The sequence below is a fragment of the Melopsittacus undulatus genome, chromosome 6 (assembly GCF_012275295.1).
Source record: "Melopsittacus undulatus isolate bMelUnd1 chromosome 6, bMelUnd1.mat.Z, whole genome shotgun sequence".
Lineage (NCBI taxonomy): Eukaryota > Metazoa > Chordata > Aves > Psittaciformes > Psittaculidae > Melopsittacus > Melopsittacus undulatus.
The window spans coordinates 6018703-6035679 of NC_047532.1; the positions used below are offsets into that span (position 1 = coordinate 6018703).

The 16977-nt window shown below is 48.0% G+C and overlaps 1 non-coding gene across 1 annotated transcript; it reads right to left on the bottom strand.

Annotated features, from left to right (window-relative positions):
- Nucleotides 1-16626: 16626 nt before the first annotated feature.
- On the bottom strand, nt 16627-16698 carry TRNAE-UUC (transfer RNA glutamic acid (anticodon UUC)). The gene has a single exon. It is a non-coding gene; the product is annotated as a tRNA-Glu (tRNA).
- Between the last annotated feature and the right edge of the window lie 279 nt (nt 16699-16977).

Consider the following 16977-nt stretch of genomic DNA (forward strand, 5'->3'; position numbering starts at 1 on the left):
GCTTGTGGTTAGTGCTGAGCAAATGGGATGGAAAGGAAAGGAGATAAGAGGAAAAGGGATGCGATGTGTCCCCTGCCTATGGCAGGGGGTTGGAACTGGATGGTTTTTAAGGTCCCTTCCAACCCAAATTAGCCTGTGAATCTGTTACTGGAAGGGGAGGAGTAAGTTTAAATGGTCCATTACAGTTTAATCTACACACGGTTTCCTTTTTCCTTATTGGATATTTCCTTATCCTTATCCCAGGATCATGGTGAAGAGTTCAAGTCATTAATTTAAAGAGACTGGATCAATAAGTGCTTCAAGAAGGGATTTTATTCTTGTTTCCAAGCATAGATTGCGTTTTGAACACTTGTGGAAGGTGTAGCAATCCAGCTTGGCTCAGCAATGCTGGTACTGTGCTTCTGGGTGCTTTTGGGGTTGGGGTTTTTATCCCTGTTCATTTGGCTTCTTCTTTAATGAAACTGAAGAGGGAAATAGCAACCACAGAAGAAACTCTACTATTGAGCAAGCTGCCTAAGGATACAGAGTAGGAAAACAATGGACAACAGGGGATTCAGAGTGGATATTGGGATTCCTGTAGTGCTTTAAACTCAACCAGTCCATCAGTGCTTGGTATCTGTTCAGTCCACATGAAATGGCAAGTTACAATGAACATCAAAAAGCCTCTGTCATTGCTCCTTCCTCCTCCTTACCTGTCAGGCTCTGCAAAGTGCTGTCCCAGGCCTATGGATACAGTCAATTCCAGGGCTGTAATTAGGAGTCTTAGCTGCTGGTCATCCTTTTGGTCTCTTGTCAGACTGAGCCCTCCTGAGGTGCTCTGCAGAAAACCCAGGACAAGTTTTTGACTCCGAATCCAGAAAACTGAATGTCTGAGTCTCAGATTTGGTGTTGAAATCCTCAAAGTGACATCGAACCCACATAAAGATGCACCACACTGCGGCCGTTCAAGACCAGAAGCACAGCAAAGGATCTGATCCAGGAAGGATCCTGTCATCCTAAAGAGACTTCAGTTCTACATTGCATATTTTACATTTGCATTCAGTATGTAATGAAGCCCAAATCTCTGCTAGTGAGGCAAGTAACTGCTCCTTCAGCATCCTCAGGCCTTCTGCATCTCACATACTCAAGGAAAGTAGGTCTTTCTACTGCCTTTCAAGAGCATGTTTCTTATCAGGAATGGAATGCTAACATGCCATTTACAGGAATCTTCCAGCAAGGCAAGAAAATACTGTTTGCACCTTCATTTTTTGGTGTTTTTTCTTCTTTTTGGGAGCTTGGAAATGGATGACTTTACTTTCCAACCTCAGGCAATGTTCCCTGTGTGCACGCTTTATGAAGTGCTGTATTCCATGGACTGTTTGAAGGGGACACAATGTGCTTCCAGACTGGAATTCCCTAAACTCTGTCTCCTTTTTAAGGTACCTGAAGCTGAAATCATTCCTGCTTGGTGTGTGCTGATCTATCCAACATGACATGTCTGCCTCTTTATGCAGGAGGAGAGCAGAGAGTGGAGAAGGAACAACTGGTAACATGTACAATACTTCTCACACACTTCATTACTATTAATATGGGCTAGAAGGAAAGATACCAGAGGGAAGATGAAGGGGATGGAAAGGAGAAGGAAAACACAGTTTAAACCAATTCCAGCTGATGTGACCTAATGTGTGTCTGCTTGCTGTTCAGCACAGGGAGAGTGTAAATGGAAGCCTGAATTTCCACAAAGGATTTTCCCTCTATAGAAAGGCTATTTCCTGATTTATGCAGTGTGCCAATGTTCAGGACTGACACCCCCAGCAGAGATGCTTACAGAGGCAGGCAGACCAACACTGGCATAGACCCATTCAGACTCAAACCTGCATCTGTAGGCACCGAAACCTTGCTCTCTGCGCAGGCTTTGTGACAGAGCCTTATGTTGTGTAAGGCTGGAGAGAGACATTGGAGACACAGGGGAGCTCATGCTGCTGGACCATGGAATAACGAGATGGAAAATGAGCTCTCCCGGGTTAGATGTAACACTGCAGGGCCATCCATGCTGGAATCCAGCACTCCAGAGGGAGCTCAGTGCAATACTTTGCATGGGGAGAAATACACATCCCACTGCAGGATGGGAGCAACAACCTCCTGGAGTGCAGGGACTTCTTGGCAGGCTGATCCGGGAGGCCACAGTCTCCAAAGCATGGATTGATAGTTCCTCTACCGAGTGTGATAGCATGGAAAGAGAAACTCCTGCCAGACCTGTGTAATGAGAAACCCCCATCAGCTCCTCCACTAGCACTAACTTTGCTGGTTAATAATATCTAAGTTCTGAAGTATCCTCTCAACAACCTCTGCATTGATTCATCAGCTTCTCTAAGCTAATGAATAGATAGACAGAGACCAGGTAAACTAACTGCATGGAAAGCAGCTCCTATTCCCACATCAGTGTTCCTAACTGAGGAAAATAACCCGGCCTTCCTTTCCTTTCTATGAAACACATGTGCTCTGTACTGCTCTCCCTGTGGAAATAACAGGTTCAGAGGAGCTCTTGCTCTGCTTGCCACCAGATTCAGACCTCTCAGGAGGAATGGATGCTCCGAAGTATTTTTCCCCTCTGAAGTTTTAAGTAAGATTCCATTAAAAACAACCCCAAAACCCATCTTGAAATCAGTCTTTCAGCCTTTCTCTCTGTTATTCTTGATGCAGGTAAAGAAGGGGCCATGCAATGAGTGGGATTAGCCAGTGGGACATTGGAACTCCCAACCTTTCAAGACCAGGTAACAGCAGCATCAAAACATTCATATGGACTTCATCTTTAAAAGCAAGAATCTGAACCTCTCATTTGTCTGTATTGGCAGATGTGAGCACGTACTGCAGCCTGTTCTAAAGCCTGGCTGGGTTTTCAGGTAGAGGGAACTTTGGTTTTCATATGGGGATAAAGAGGGGTTTTTCTGGCTTTTCAAGCTGCTTTCCTCTCGGAAGATACATTCCATGGTGTGTCCATCTTCCCTCAGAAGGTGTCATTGTGTTTTACATTAAGAAAAGAGAAAGCCTTGCAGTGCCCTGTGACAAAGAGCTGATGCTTATCTCACAGACTGAGAACGGGAAATAGAAGTAATAAAAGTGAAGAAAATCAGAGATGGAACTGAGATTAAACCCTTAATCTGCTTCCTTCCCTACACCTTAGCTCCAGATTCAGATCAGCTCTTGCTGGGCTGAAACTAGGATCATTGAGAGCAGTGCCAAGTCTTCCAGGAGCTTCAAATGCAACAGCAATTTCCCCTCAATGCATCTGGAATAGTGAGATGGAAGTTTCTAATGGCCCTTTTGCTTGCATCTGGAGCAGGCCACCACTAGCTCACAGGCTGGTTTAAGGTTTCTGCATGGCATTTGGTTTAATACAGTTTTCATTGTGTGGCTTTAGTATATTGCATAAAGAAAACACTTTACCTGGACTAAAATCACATCTCAGAAGCAAGAGGATGCAAAAGCAGATCTTTCCTTGGCTATAGGCCAAAGCTTCATCTTTGTGATGCTATAAATGCTGGGTGTTAAATTATACTGGCCACCCAGAGATTGCTGTAGGAGAGGTGAAGGGGAAGAATTCTCTTTATTCCCTGCTTTGATGACTGAGTTTGGTGCTGATGTATGTGGCATTGGCAGAGGGGTCAGAATACAGCTGTATTTCACACAGCAAAGTGTCTAGCTAGACCTGAGTTTATGCGTGCAGGATGGGAGAGTTTGCTTTGGGCAGCAGCGGTTCAGAGATGGATTTAATGCCCATCACAGAAAGCAAGTTTAATATCTGCTCTTGGTGCACAGTGACAGGAGCAGTTTTGAGGATGATATAGATGATGAGGGCATACAGAGCACAGAGAGGAAGGTGAAGCTGTGGGCTCCATTCCAGGAGGTTAGCCTGACTTAATTCCTTGCTAATACTAGCACTAATCAAGGCAAATACTCTCCAAGGTATGCTGACCTAAGCTGTTTGTTTGCCCTGGCCAAGCAGCATCACATGCAAGTAAGAAAGCAAAAAGGGAGCAATGGGAGAGGAACTCCCTTTTAACTGTGACACCACACAGAAAACTGCTGTGTATTTCACAACTGGTTGGCATAGAAACTTACCTTAATATTCCATCCATTTTATCCATAGAGTTCCTGCAGGTAACAGCCAGGAGTCATGGGTTCATGGAAAAACATCCTAGTTTTGTGGCATGGGTATTATGAGACCAGGGGCTATCTGTGGGTCTGAGGTTTGACATTGCCAACAGAGAAACTAAGGCAGGATACGGTATGGGTGTACAAGACAGAAATCAAGTGTGCAAGACATGATGCTGCATGAAGGGAGAACAGAAGGGAGGTGGCAGGAAACAGCAGGATAAGGGACTGAGATGGAACAATGGATTTGTAGAGGCAATAGAAGAGAGGAGGAGGAAAAGCAGAAGCCAGGTGTCTATGGAAGCAAACCTGGCACAGCTAGCTCAGGAACCAGAGGAAGGAGTTAACAGCCCTTGCTGCAGCACTGATTCTGCTCATACCACTGCTTTGGTCGGGGCAGTCTTCAAGGCACATAGAGAAGATTCCAGCTCAGCCTCCAGTGATTCAGTCTCTCTGTGCCTTTGCTTCTGGCTCTGAATTCTCCAGGGGAACCAGAGGGCAGCATAGGGCTTAAACAGCTTCTTTCCCCTCACCCTCAACTTCATCAAGATACATGGTCTTTGCCAGCATCAGTCTGAAGCCTCATTTAGTGGAGGAAACTTTGCATTTAATCCACAGGCTTATTAGGGAAACAGCACAGCAGGAAACCAGTTAGAGTGTTGAGTAGAAAACAGACTTGCTAATAAAGCTCTTGTTCTCATTACAGTCCCAAGGTGCTGAACATCTTTTGGTTTAATAAACAGAAGTTGGCAATTTTGAATGACACTTCCTTTCCCCCCCCTCTTAATACCTTGTGGTCTGCTTCAAAGGCAAGAAAATGAGGGATTTCAAACGGGATCGTGCATCTCTTGTATACAGCTAATCCCTTGGCTTGACACTTCTAATCACAAAGACAACAAAAACTTGGTTGGTTTGTGTCAGTGTAACTTTGTTGTCCTGGTATGGCATAAATAGAAGGAGGACAAGGCCCTGGAGACCCTGTTTTACTCATTGTTTTGGCCTTTCCCGTCACCAGTCCTTGTTTTAGCATACATCTCCCTACAGCCATATTCCAGTCTGTTCTTCATGCCTGTTGGTTTTTGGAGACCTATTGCTATGAGCACCTCTGTGACTGTTTGTGTTTTCCTTAGGAGCTGAGGAATACCAGCTTGTGATACCTCTTTCAGAGCTGCTGCAAAAGGGATAGGTGCAAAGAGTGATTCACCTAAGAAAACAGCATGGAGCTGTAACAGACGGCTTTGTCCATGCACTCAAATGAGGTGGGTAATTCTTAGTGTAGAAAGACGGATGAAATTCCCTTATTGTCTGATACAAGTAAAGAGGCTGTAGCTTCTTGCTCCTTTTCAGCCAGTTTCTCTGCTTGAGTTGCAACTTGATTCATTTCTCAGGGTTAGGGCTTCCTTAAGGCTGCCTCCTTCTTGTCATCTCTCCACTAAACCCAGCTGGTTTGATGGAGAACAGCAATGAGGCCACTTAATCTGTGACTCTTCTCAGAGGCCTCATATATTCCGTGAGGTTGTTTCCTCTGTGTTTGCTCTCATTGCCAAGTTGATGAGCTCAGTCTTTCATTCTCCTCTGGAAGTTATGGGTCTGAAGTTCGTATATCCACACTATGAGCTCTGAGACAAATAAATCAGATGGCTCCTTTGCAGCCTCCCTGCTCAGATTAGTTGCTCTCTGTCCTTTATACAGGGACTTGTAGCATCAGGCCCAGATTAGCTTTTCCTGATTGGATCATCTGTCTTGTAAAAGACATCCCCTTCTCTTTCCTGCTGCTCTGAGCGTGCTGCCTCCACGGTGGTGTTCATGGAGGTGGCTATGGGAGTCTTAGCTTCAGTCCTTAGGAGAATACACTCTTGAGCAGTATAAGCAGCCCAAACTTCTTTTGAAGCCAAGGATGTGACAGTTTCAGTTACAGAATGTGAACCTCTGGAGAGAAAATTAGCACTTTTTTGTACTATTCAGAGTAACTTAATCACTGGTGATCAATAATAAACCCTGCTACTTGTTGGACTGATTCTGTCTCTGAGGGCATTGGAATAAAGGCTTTGGCAGCAGAAAGACAGAGACACCTACATTCATGTAATTTAGGAAGGAGATTTCCCTAAGGAGACATAACCAGAGGCTCTAAGTGTCTTCAAGGTAACCCAGTATATATCCCTTACTTCATTAATTCCTTTCCTGTGAGATAGTGTCATCCATTTAATGTGGTGATAGGACAGAGGACGATGACCTGAAGCTAAAGCAGCAAAACTGTAAGCTAAGCATCAGTACAGTTCAGCAGCTCTGAAAGTTAGCACCAAGAACAGGGACACATGGCAGAGGGATTAAGTACCATTTCTTAAGGGAATCAAAATTGGGAACGATGAAGGATGACTTACAAACACACCAGTGCTATTTAGAACACATTTAGTGTATCAGAGAGAGCATCAGTGTTTTAGAGAGCCAACTACTCTGTATTGTTGTTGGGGTGAAAATCTATTCCCTTTCCTATCTATTACCTATCTATCACCCTTGTTGTAGGGTGGGACATTTCCGCAGCAAATGTAGCCTGGGTTAGCATTAGGGTTTTTGTCATTATGTGGCCAGGGAACTCTTTGGAGGGGAGCAAAATCCCATCACATCCATTGCACACATGCAATGGATGAGTGGACAGGCACTTCATTACAGAAGTTAGAGGCAGGTGGCAGTTGGCAGTAATGTGCTTGTTTTCAGCTGTCTGCCTGTACTTGCAGGTGATGAACGACATGAAAAGGCAGATTAACCACTATTAGTGATAGGGGGAAGAATCAGGTTCCTGATTTACTTCCCCCCTGTGCAGGTTTTATGTGGGTCAGTTTAATTTGGGGTGAACTCATGTTTTACCATTGAGCAGAAGGCAGTGAAGAAGCAGAAACACTCCTCAGCACATCCTAGGTATGTACCACTATTAAAACCATCAGTGATACACCGTGCCCTTTCCTTGTCAAGGCTCCCCAAAGACTGTTCCTTTGGAGGCCTTGAGGAGCCCTTGTGTGCTGAGCAGCACAAGCAGGAAGAAGCACAGCATGGTTTGTCACTGGGCTCTTTGTTGAGTGTGCACATCCATTAACATCTAACTCAGCTTTACTTCCCACTGGAACACAGTCAGCAAGGCCAACCCCAGTGCTTAGGTGCTCTGCAGGGTTATTCATTTACTGGCTACGTTACAGAAGGTGGCAACTGTTGTCTTCAATTCAGATACAGGGCTGATGTCTCTCAAGGAGTGTTTCTCCCTGTATTAGGAAGGAACAGCCAGAATACTGTATTACTGTACTGGAACCATCCCATTTTTCCTACATCCTGCTCATCTGCCTTTTTTTCTGACAGAAGGTTTCATTTCTTAACTATCTTTTGGGAAATTATTGTTTTTTCCATTTTATCATTTCATATGTTTGAAAGTGAAGCTCTTTGTAGCCTTCTTTAAACTTGCTTCTGCCTAAATGTATTTTAGGGTCGCTTGCAAGGGTTGAGAACACGCACAGACATCCCCTCTTAGGAAACATGGGGGAGTACATCACAGAATCCTGTTTCTTTCTTCCCTCTTACTTACCTGGGAACCCACTTCCCATTACCCTTCAAGCAGTTCCATGGGGAATTACATTTGCAATTATATTACAATCCTCAATTCCTCCTTCGGGTCTCATTCAGTGATGATTTTCATTGCCCTGTGAAGCAGTTTGAGGTTTTGCTTTCCTGTGAACAAAGTGAACACACTTACATAGTCTTATCATGATTTATACATGTTAAACAATCGAATCTCCATTTCAGGAGCTGCTGGGTTTGAGATCCTGGTGCGAGGTGGCCATGGGGGCAAGTTACAGCATGGTGACTGTGAGGTGAGTGAAGCGCTGAGATAAGAGAGGTCTGTTCTCAGCCAGGTATGTTCCCCTTGCTACAGTGCCATGGAAACAGCAAAACTGCAGCAATTCCTCTTGGCCAGGCCTTCGAGCCCCTCTGTAGTTGCAGACCTTCAGAGTTCAGATAAAAGAACTCTGGAAGAATGCAGAAGAGTGATGAATCCATTTGGATGCAGTGATGGGGAACAGGAGAGACTTCACAATACAGCACAAGTTAAATGCCTCAGTGTTTGCTAGGAGGGGCAGCAGCCTGGCTGCACTGCAGAGGGACTGCTTCTTGTGCCCATTCCTCTCCCACTGCCTTTATTGCACACCCAGCATCTTTCAGGAAGCACCACAGAGGAGACAGATGTGCTCATCTGCAGGTTGTTTAATAACACACCTTCAGTTGCTGTTAGCCAGCTTTCAGGCTCAGGGCTGTTACAGATAAAGCTCTGAAGCACCAGTCATCAGGTCTGTTCTGTTGGTGAAGAAGAGTTGCAGTCTCTAGAAATGACATTGGGTTATTGCATACAAATGGCAGCAAAGTGGAACAGGGCTTGGAGCAACCTGCTTTAGGTTGGAAGGTGTCACTGCCCATGGCAGGGGTTGGAACTGGATGAGCTTTATGGTCCCTTCCAACCCAAACCAGTCTGGATTCTATGATTCTATGACATGGACAGTTTCTTGTTTTATGTTCCTGAGACATTGGAAAGCAGCTGCAAGGGTTGGACAGGCCCCACTGCTCTCGGGATTAACAACAGCAGAGTAATGTAAATGAGACTCCTTTGATGAAGGCTAACAGCCAGATCCTGCTTTCTGCTTCATTAGAGTAAACCAGAGAGATTTCAGTGTCATCAGCAGACCCATTCTAGTTTTATGCTCAGGTAATGGAGTTTGGCCCAAAGAGACTGAAAAGAACCAATCTATCACGTTTATGTAGTTGAGTCTAACTGTTGTGCTCTGTTCAGGAGCATACTTTAACAGGGCTCCATATAATATTGCCTGTACTCTGTGACTAATTCCTACAGCCACACTAACTTAATTCTGTAGCAATTTAATGACTAAGAAAGAACTAAATTGCTTGGCAGGATAATGGAGGGGAGAAAGAACGTAGCAGGAGGGTTAAACACGGCAGATTTCACTGGCCACAAGAGTACAAACTGAAATGCAATGAAACAAAGTTCCTGGGAGAGCCATAAATAAGGAGTTTAATATATCACCAGCAGGTACAAGCTGCATAATCTGCTCAAAGACATTGTGCTTTCATCTGCTGGAAGCCAGGCTCCGTCTTAACCTGACATGAAAATTGCCTGAGAGCCTCAAGCCATTAGCTCATAAAGGGCACAGAACATAGTGTTGTTACAATGGTGCTTTGACTAATTCCATCTCTGCATCCTCGGAAAACAAAAGATGCTGAAAGATGTAAATTGTTCTTAAAATCAAGTGTTTGTGTGGTTGGTTTTCAGCCATTATGGATGATGTTGGTAAACTTATGGCAAGTGGTTTTACTGCTTCCCCTGCGGGTTTTACAGTTATTAAAGTACAGAGGTTCTAATGTAATTCATTGAAATCCATTCTGAGGAATGCAGAACAAAACATTCCAAATGGCTCAGAGGTGCTGAAGTTTTGAGGATCCTTTCAGGCAGGTTTCCAGGAGCCTGAATGAATCCTGGAAGATGAAGCATCAGGAATACACTGCTTAAATAATGAGCTTTTAATTGCAGCTTTTATGCACTAGGAACAGGTATTTTGGTCATTCTCTCTCCTCAGCTTAGCTGGAAACTGCCTCCCCTTAACTCACATTTACTCTGCTGTGGAAGGTGCTTTACACTGAGCACTGAGGCTCCCCTGGTTTAAGTGGTGAGGCTGTAACAACAACTGGATCAGCAAACATTTGGTTACCCCTTCTAGTTTTGATTTCATATCCCAAACAGGAGACCAAGATCAGAATGCAATGCTGCTGGAAGCAGATGTAAATCCATTGGTCAGGAAAGGCTGAGGATCATTGGGAATGCTCCCGGTACAGTCTTGGAATAGCAGAACTCCTTTTGCATCACACACTTCCTTGAAACCCAGTCCTCCGTCTACACCTCCACACTAAGTGTCTCAGTGTGATCTTTTCCCAACCCAAAGGTCCAAACCCAGTTTGATTAGAAGATGTTGAGCTAATTTCTTGGAAAGATCCATTTGGTTCCAGCCTTCCCTTGTGTAGCTGCTGGCCCAGAGCAGCTCCTCCAGCTGAACCTGACCCAGAACCTTTCCAGCTCCATCCAAAGCTGAGAACACATTTCAATGCGGATGACAATAGTGTCTCCATTGCATCTGAAGCTCCTCCAGTCTGGCAGGCCTGTGCCTGGCATCCAGAAGCAGGTTTCTCAGAGCCACGAGTGCTTCCCTGGCTCTTCAAAGGGACAAGCAGCCATCAGCTCATTACCTGGCCATGAAAAGACATTGCCTGTACAGAATGTGTCAAATCCTGTTCCTGGGGTGACAGGAGCTGCTGAGAGGATTGTCAGCCTGGGATGGAGGGGCTTGAAACGGTGCTGGATTAGTGCTCAGCTCGGTTTTCTCCTTGTTTTCAAAGGAAAGGGGGAATTTAACCCAGGGAAGCTGTCCCAGCTCTGCCGTTTGGGACATCGCAGCTCCATTAATCAGGTTCAGCAATAGCTTCAGGGAATGAGATGTTCTTCTGTGATCTCTTCTTAGTGTCTTCTTCAGCCCTGAGGTGGAGAGAAATCTGATGATGAAGAACCAGAAAGTGACTTTTGAGCTGTTCAACCCCCTCAGTCCTTGACATCCCCCGAGATAAAGGCAGGAGCTGGTTACAGGCTGTCTCACGCTGACATGTGAGTACTGCTGTAAGGAATACCCGTTCATTTCCTATTGCCCAAGGAAATTCTGGCTCTCCTGAAGCTGACAGGAAAGGCTTTGCTTTTATTTCTTACTTCTATACATAACTTGCAGCATCCTCAGCCTTACCTGTGTTGATTTCAGCTCAGCCCTGGAGTGCACAGATCATGGTTGTACTCTTCATCTCTCAGCAGCACCAGCACTTGGTCAAGTAGCTCCATCTCCTGAGTTAACCTGGAGTCAACCATGGAAGAAACCAGACCTCAAACTGAGTAGTGGGACAACAAGGACAGGAGGGATGAGCAGTGCCCAGCTGAGACCTTCAGCATCCTGCTCTCTGCTGTGAGGGAGGGAGGCTGATACCGCTGCTGCTGTAGGATGGGCTGGATGCTATAGGATGGGTTCTGGAGCGGCTGCATTGGGATGGGTTGTGCAGAAGGCTCCCTGCAGGCTGTCACTGTTCCTGTGCTCCTAACACCATGCTCTGAACGTGGAAAGGAGGATGAGGGAGATGCAGGATTGGTGCTGTACCAGTGCCGGGTCAGTGTCTGTGGCTGCCCCCATTTCAGTAACAGCAGGATGTTGTTTTAGCTAAACATTTAGTTTAAGCTTTCAGTGGGTTGGAGGCGTCAGGGGGTGATGAGAGTGGAGAGAAAGAGGCTCCTTTTCCCAGTGACAGGTTAGTGAGGAGGCAACGTGTCTTCCTCTCTCCTCCACACAGCCCTGTTGAACTGCCTGAGACCTTCATGTTACGGATCTCTCTGCTGGGGCCTCTCTTCAACAGGTTCCAAGACAGCCCTTGTTTGACAAACCATTAATACATGGAAGTAGCTGTCTTTTCCCATCCTGGAGTCTCTTTCTTCCCTCATTATCTCCTGGGCTATATATGGGATGTGCTGTTGAAAGCCCAGCTTCACATTGTAATGAGATTATCATCGCTCTCTCTGTTGGAATTAAATAACAAGCCAAGCATGGGCAGACAGGACACTGAACCAAGGGATGGGTCATTGGTTTGAAGGGCACAGTGTGTTACCAGCTTGGCCTCTCCTCAGCCAGATGACCTCTTGCTGTCTCCTGCCTGCTAATGCCAACAGAATAAACCTGTGAATTAAAAGCAGTTTCCTGCAGTTTGGTTACAAATACACTTTTGACCACAGCTATTGTAGGGAGCAGTTGTGTTACTGGGTCAGTCCCAGGGTGGTGACCCCCTGAAGAAGGTGTCTTGCTGCTTGAGGAGCAGTTTGAGCATCGGGTAACGTAGTGATTCCCCTCTTTGTTTTCATAGCTGAGAATGAGAGAATGGGGAAGCTTCTGCCTTTCACTGGGCTCAGTTCTTGCTTCTCACTGTGCTGTTCTTCCCTCCTTTCCATCCCTCCAAATCCACAGGTACCTTCTGCTTCCCCTCCTGCCAGCTGGGACAGTGATGCTGGGAGAGCTGCCAGACCTGGGTGTGCTCCAGAGCTTCCCAACGTTTCCCATCCTCTGAGCCCATGTGGATACCTGCACCAGCCCTGGTATGGTCGGGAGGTGGGGATGGAGACACTGCACAGGGAGAGCTCAGTGTGCTCGGGGGCCCCTGGCCCCATAACTTGTGATGGGTGCCCAGAGCCAGTGTGGGTCTGGAGACAAGGGCATTGGCAGGGAATAATGGGATAATGAAGGTTTAGCACAAGGACAAAAGGGACTTTATAGCCGAGGAAATGCCTTAGCTTCAGAGATGGGGGACGTTTATACAGGGAGAGATGGGTGGAGGAGCAGGAAGCACAAAGGAGCCAAAAAGCTCTAGAACAGGGATAGGAGGGTGGAGCCTTTAAATAGACATTTGGAACATCATCATGTACCTGCTCACGCTGCATCCAGGCACATTCCCAATGTGTCAGCCACCACAGAGTCTGTTCAGCGCTGGGAATCGTGAGGCTGGGAATGCTGTAGACTGTGTTTACACCCTGAGCAGTCTGGATGTGAGACAATGTAAGACTCAGAGGTAGAGTTCTGGCCTGACTTTAACAACAACACGCATGTAGCTGTGATTGAATGGGTGCAGTGTCAGTTATGGATGTGCTGGGAGGCCTGTGCCATACATTCAAATACACCACAGAGCTGTTGGTGTTCAGATCCTTGTTGGTTTCCCTTAGACCACGCTTGCCTACAGGTGATGACATACTGATGCCTATTGCAGCACAAAGAGACTATTAACTTCTGGCTTCTTCCAACTTAGCGAAGAGCCTGAGGGCTGTGGCAGCTCCACAGGGAATTCTGTGCCATCAGTTCACTCCTCCTCACACGAACCATAGGTAACCCAGACTCACTCCTCTCTCTGGTCTCAGCTGCAGGATGCTGGCACAGGGAAAGGGCATCTGCTGCTGCTGAAGAACTCACTGCTTCATGGATGGAAACCAAACATCTTGAGTTCCACCTGGAGCCTCTGGCAGTGAATGCAGGGCTAGGAGCAGTCGTGTGGTGGTTCCTCATGGTGACACATGGCTCGGTAAGCCCCTCTTACAGCTTGCTTATAACTTCAGGATGCTGAAAGCCTGGCCTGGGCCTGATGATTAGGGATAGACCAGAGGGGTCCCAGGGAGCCTGCCCAGCAAATCAACACCATGAGCTTTGCACCAGAGAAGAGGGAGCCGGTCTGCATGACCTGACAAGTGTTCTGTGCCTGGGATGTGCTCAGCTGATGGGCCAGGGAGCAAAGACACAAGTCCTGAGCCACTGGGGCTTTGCTTTGAGCCTCGTGAACCATGTGTTTGTGTGGAGGCAGAGATTACATAAAGGAGTGGGAGATGGGGAGGTGTTGTTTGTATCACAGGCTCATCCTGTATGTGTGAAGTGCTGGATGCAAATAGCCCGGTTTAGAAGCCGGGTGCTGTTGGGGCACACGCAGAGCGAGGAGCAGGGTTTGACACTCCACTTCCAGGCAGCAGACCGTGGCTGGATGGGATTCACGGAAGAAGACAGACAATAGTGCTATTTAAAATCCAGATCTGGCTCTGGAAGGCATTTCCCACCTTTACAATGAGCTCAGGGACTTGGAAATTGCAATGGAGATTGCAAACCTGAGCTGTGTGTGGAGGAAAACCAGCACCCTGTGTCCTTGCTGCCTGTTTGAATACTGCCACTGCCCTACCAACCTGTTAAGAACCGAAAAAACCCATGCAGAAATCACCCAGGTTTGGTTACCAATGCTTGGCCTGAGGATCCGCCTCACAGCCGGATCCCTAGGCAACGGCTTCTCCTCCACCTCCTACCGTCGGCTCTCGCTGGAAGGGGAGGGATAAGGAGGCAGGCAGGCTGTGAAGCCTGCGCAGCGCTTGGGAAGCGGGTGCTGCTGCATCTCCAGTCTTAAATCAGGATCATTATCACACCAGGGGAGGGGAAGAGGACCCAGAGCAAAGGCATCTGGTGTGAGTTATGTCTCGGAGCCGCTGGAGCTTGCCTCCGCTGAGCCGGGCCGCCTGCCAGCACCCATTAATCCCCTGCTCTCCTGCCGAGCGCTGAGCCGGGGCCAAGGCAGATCCTTCTTGTGCCTGACGGTTTGGGGCTGGGGGCTTTGGGCTCTTTTTAGTCCTTGCTGTAAGGAGCAAGAGCGCAGAAACGCTGCGGGTGCTTTCCGCAGGCACGGGTGGCAATGGGGGAAAGACAAAGCCACAGCAGCGCTCTCTTTGTGAAGCATCAGTCGCCCCTTTTGGCTTCAATACATGTGTGAAGAGAGGAGCAACATCTGGGAGCGCAGGGACCTCCCTACAGCCTCTCTGCAGGACCCGTTTCCTGTACTGTGCTTTCCCTACAGGGATACTGGGGGGACACCAGCAGCAAACCTGAACTCAGCAGCTTCTGATGTCACCCAGGCTTGTTAAGACATGGATGCTCTCAATGTGATGCCCTAAGAGTAATCCTGCCTGATGCAGCTAAGCTGAATCTGTATCTCTTTGTTCTTGTTTCTGGATGGGAAACACCAAAGGGTTTTGTTACCTCTTTGCATGGGGAAAGCTGTCCTCACAGTGGCAATGGGACAGTAGAAGCATGGCCTGAAGACCCGTTTGGGGTGATCTGTGCTACCAGAACATGGTGTGTCAGAGAGCATTTAGAGACATTTGCTTAGTGTTTATGTCAGATTTCCCCACAGCACTTACATGAGTGAGAGCTTGCATTTCTCAGCCAGTAAAACCTCATGGATACACCGAATCTTTTGCTCCTCAGTGAAAAAGGGGAACTTGAATCCTCGATAACTGAGTCTATATTCCTTAGAAGTGTATAGCTTTTAGGAATAAGTGTGATTCACAAGAGCAGATTTGATCCACTTTTCCTGTGAAACAACACAACTAATGCCAGCAAGCCCATGTTGAGGGGTTTGTCTTGGTGACACCCAGGGATGTCATGAAGAAGCTGCAGTGTATGGGTGAGCGTGGTGCTGCTGCCCTCTAACAGAACATGCTGGTTCATATCCTGAGTGTTTCCAGCATCCTCACTCTCACACTGCTTCCCTCTGCTGCTCGGCTGGAATTCCCATCAGTTGGCATGAGCTGCTGGGTCTCCTCCAGTGGTTTGCTTGGAGGGTGACTTGGGATGACAACACAGCATGAGGGTAAATCTCAGCACTGCTTTTCCCCTCCATCGAGACTCATCTGGACTAATCATTGTGAATGGATGTACCCAGGGGATGGGCAGGTTCTGAGGCTCTGGTTCCCAGGCTGCTCTGCCTTGCAGGAAGCATGATTTGACCTGAATGAATGGGATTCTCATCCCCAACATGCTGATTTGCAGTGCCTTGTACCAGTGCTCTGGGAGCCCTGTGCTGGCCATTCAGCGAGTGATGCACAACGAGGGTTTCCAATGCGGGAAGTGGCTGATGGAGCCGCTTCACTGTGCTCAGAGCCACATCACCCCTATGAACCCCCAACATGTCCTTTATGTCTATTCCCGGGGCTTTTTCCCTGTCATTCAGTGGGTTATTGTCATTGTCACTGTGGGGTTTTCAGCTTTCCCTACACTCACAGTGTGCTCTGCTGGAGGTGCACACCTCCAGTCCCTTCTAGACCTTCATTACTAAGTTAAGAGCACCCAGGGCAGCAGGAGGAGCACGATTCCACCCCGATGCCCTTCGGCTGTCCCGTACAGCAGCGCTCCGCCTCCATGTCCTGGTGCCTTCCCCTTCCCAAACCATTCCTCACTCCTGGAATCTGCCCCGCGGCGTAGCGGCGGCTGCGGCCGGCAGGGGGCGCCAGAGGGCAGCGCGGCTCACGCGTGCTCCTTGCTACGGTCGCCCCGTCGGGGCCCCCCCTTGCTGTGTGTACCCGCTTGTGCCATTGCCCATCCTGGATGGAATATAGGAATTCCTATTCTATAGGAATATATAGACAGTAATGGAAAGCTGTTGGGCACCTGGTGAATTTCCCTTGGTAAATGACTAGCCCTGCACACTCATTGATAACTTACATACATAGGTGTGTATGCACAGCAGATTATTGCTGCTGGAGCTGCAGTCCTTTAGTGCTTTCCTGGGACAACGGGGTGGTTTAAAACACACCGCGGGACACAGGCAGCGAGTTTACTATATTAGAGAAGAATGCCGTTAACTCCAGGTTATTTAGTTAAGGATTCTCGTGTCGGATTTACTTGCACACCTCAAACCAGGGCAGGACACCATTTTTGCGGTGGTTTAGAAGAGCTTGGGCAGGCTCCTGGGCTCGGGCAGTGTAGCAGCAGAGGTGTTCAAACGAGGTCTAAGGAAGTAAGGGGACACTGCGGGGAAAAGAGGCAGCAATAGGAAAAACGAAGCTTCCCATACCGGGAGTCGAACCCGGGCCGCCTGGGTGAAAACCAGGAATCCTAACCGCTAGACCATATGGGAGGCGCTGGGTGCTGCTCCCTCCGCCCTCCCCACAGCCCTTCCCAGCCCCTCCAGCGCCCGGGGCGGAGCGAGGCCTCTCTCGGCGGCCCTGCACGTCCCCGGGAGCCCCGCCTCGGCCCAGCCCCGCCTCGGCCCAGCCCAGCCCGGCCCGGCCCAACCCGGCTCCCTGCTTCCATAGCCGGCCTGTGCCAGGCCGGCTCTGCCCGCACCCAAGATGGCGGCGGGGGCTTCACAGCCGCCGTGCCTCCGCCCCTATCCCGGCCCTGCCCACAGAGGGTC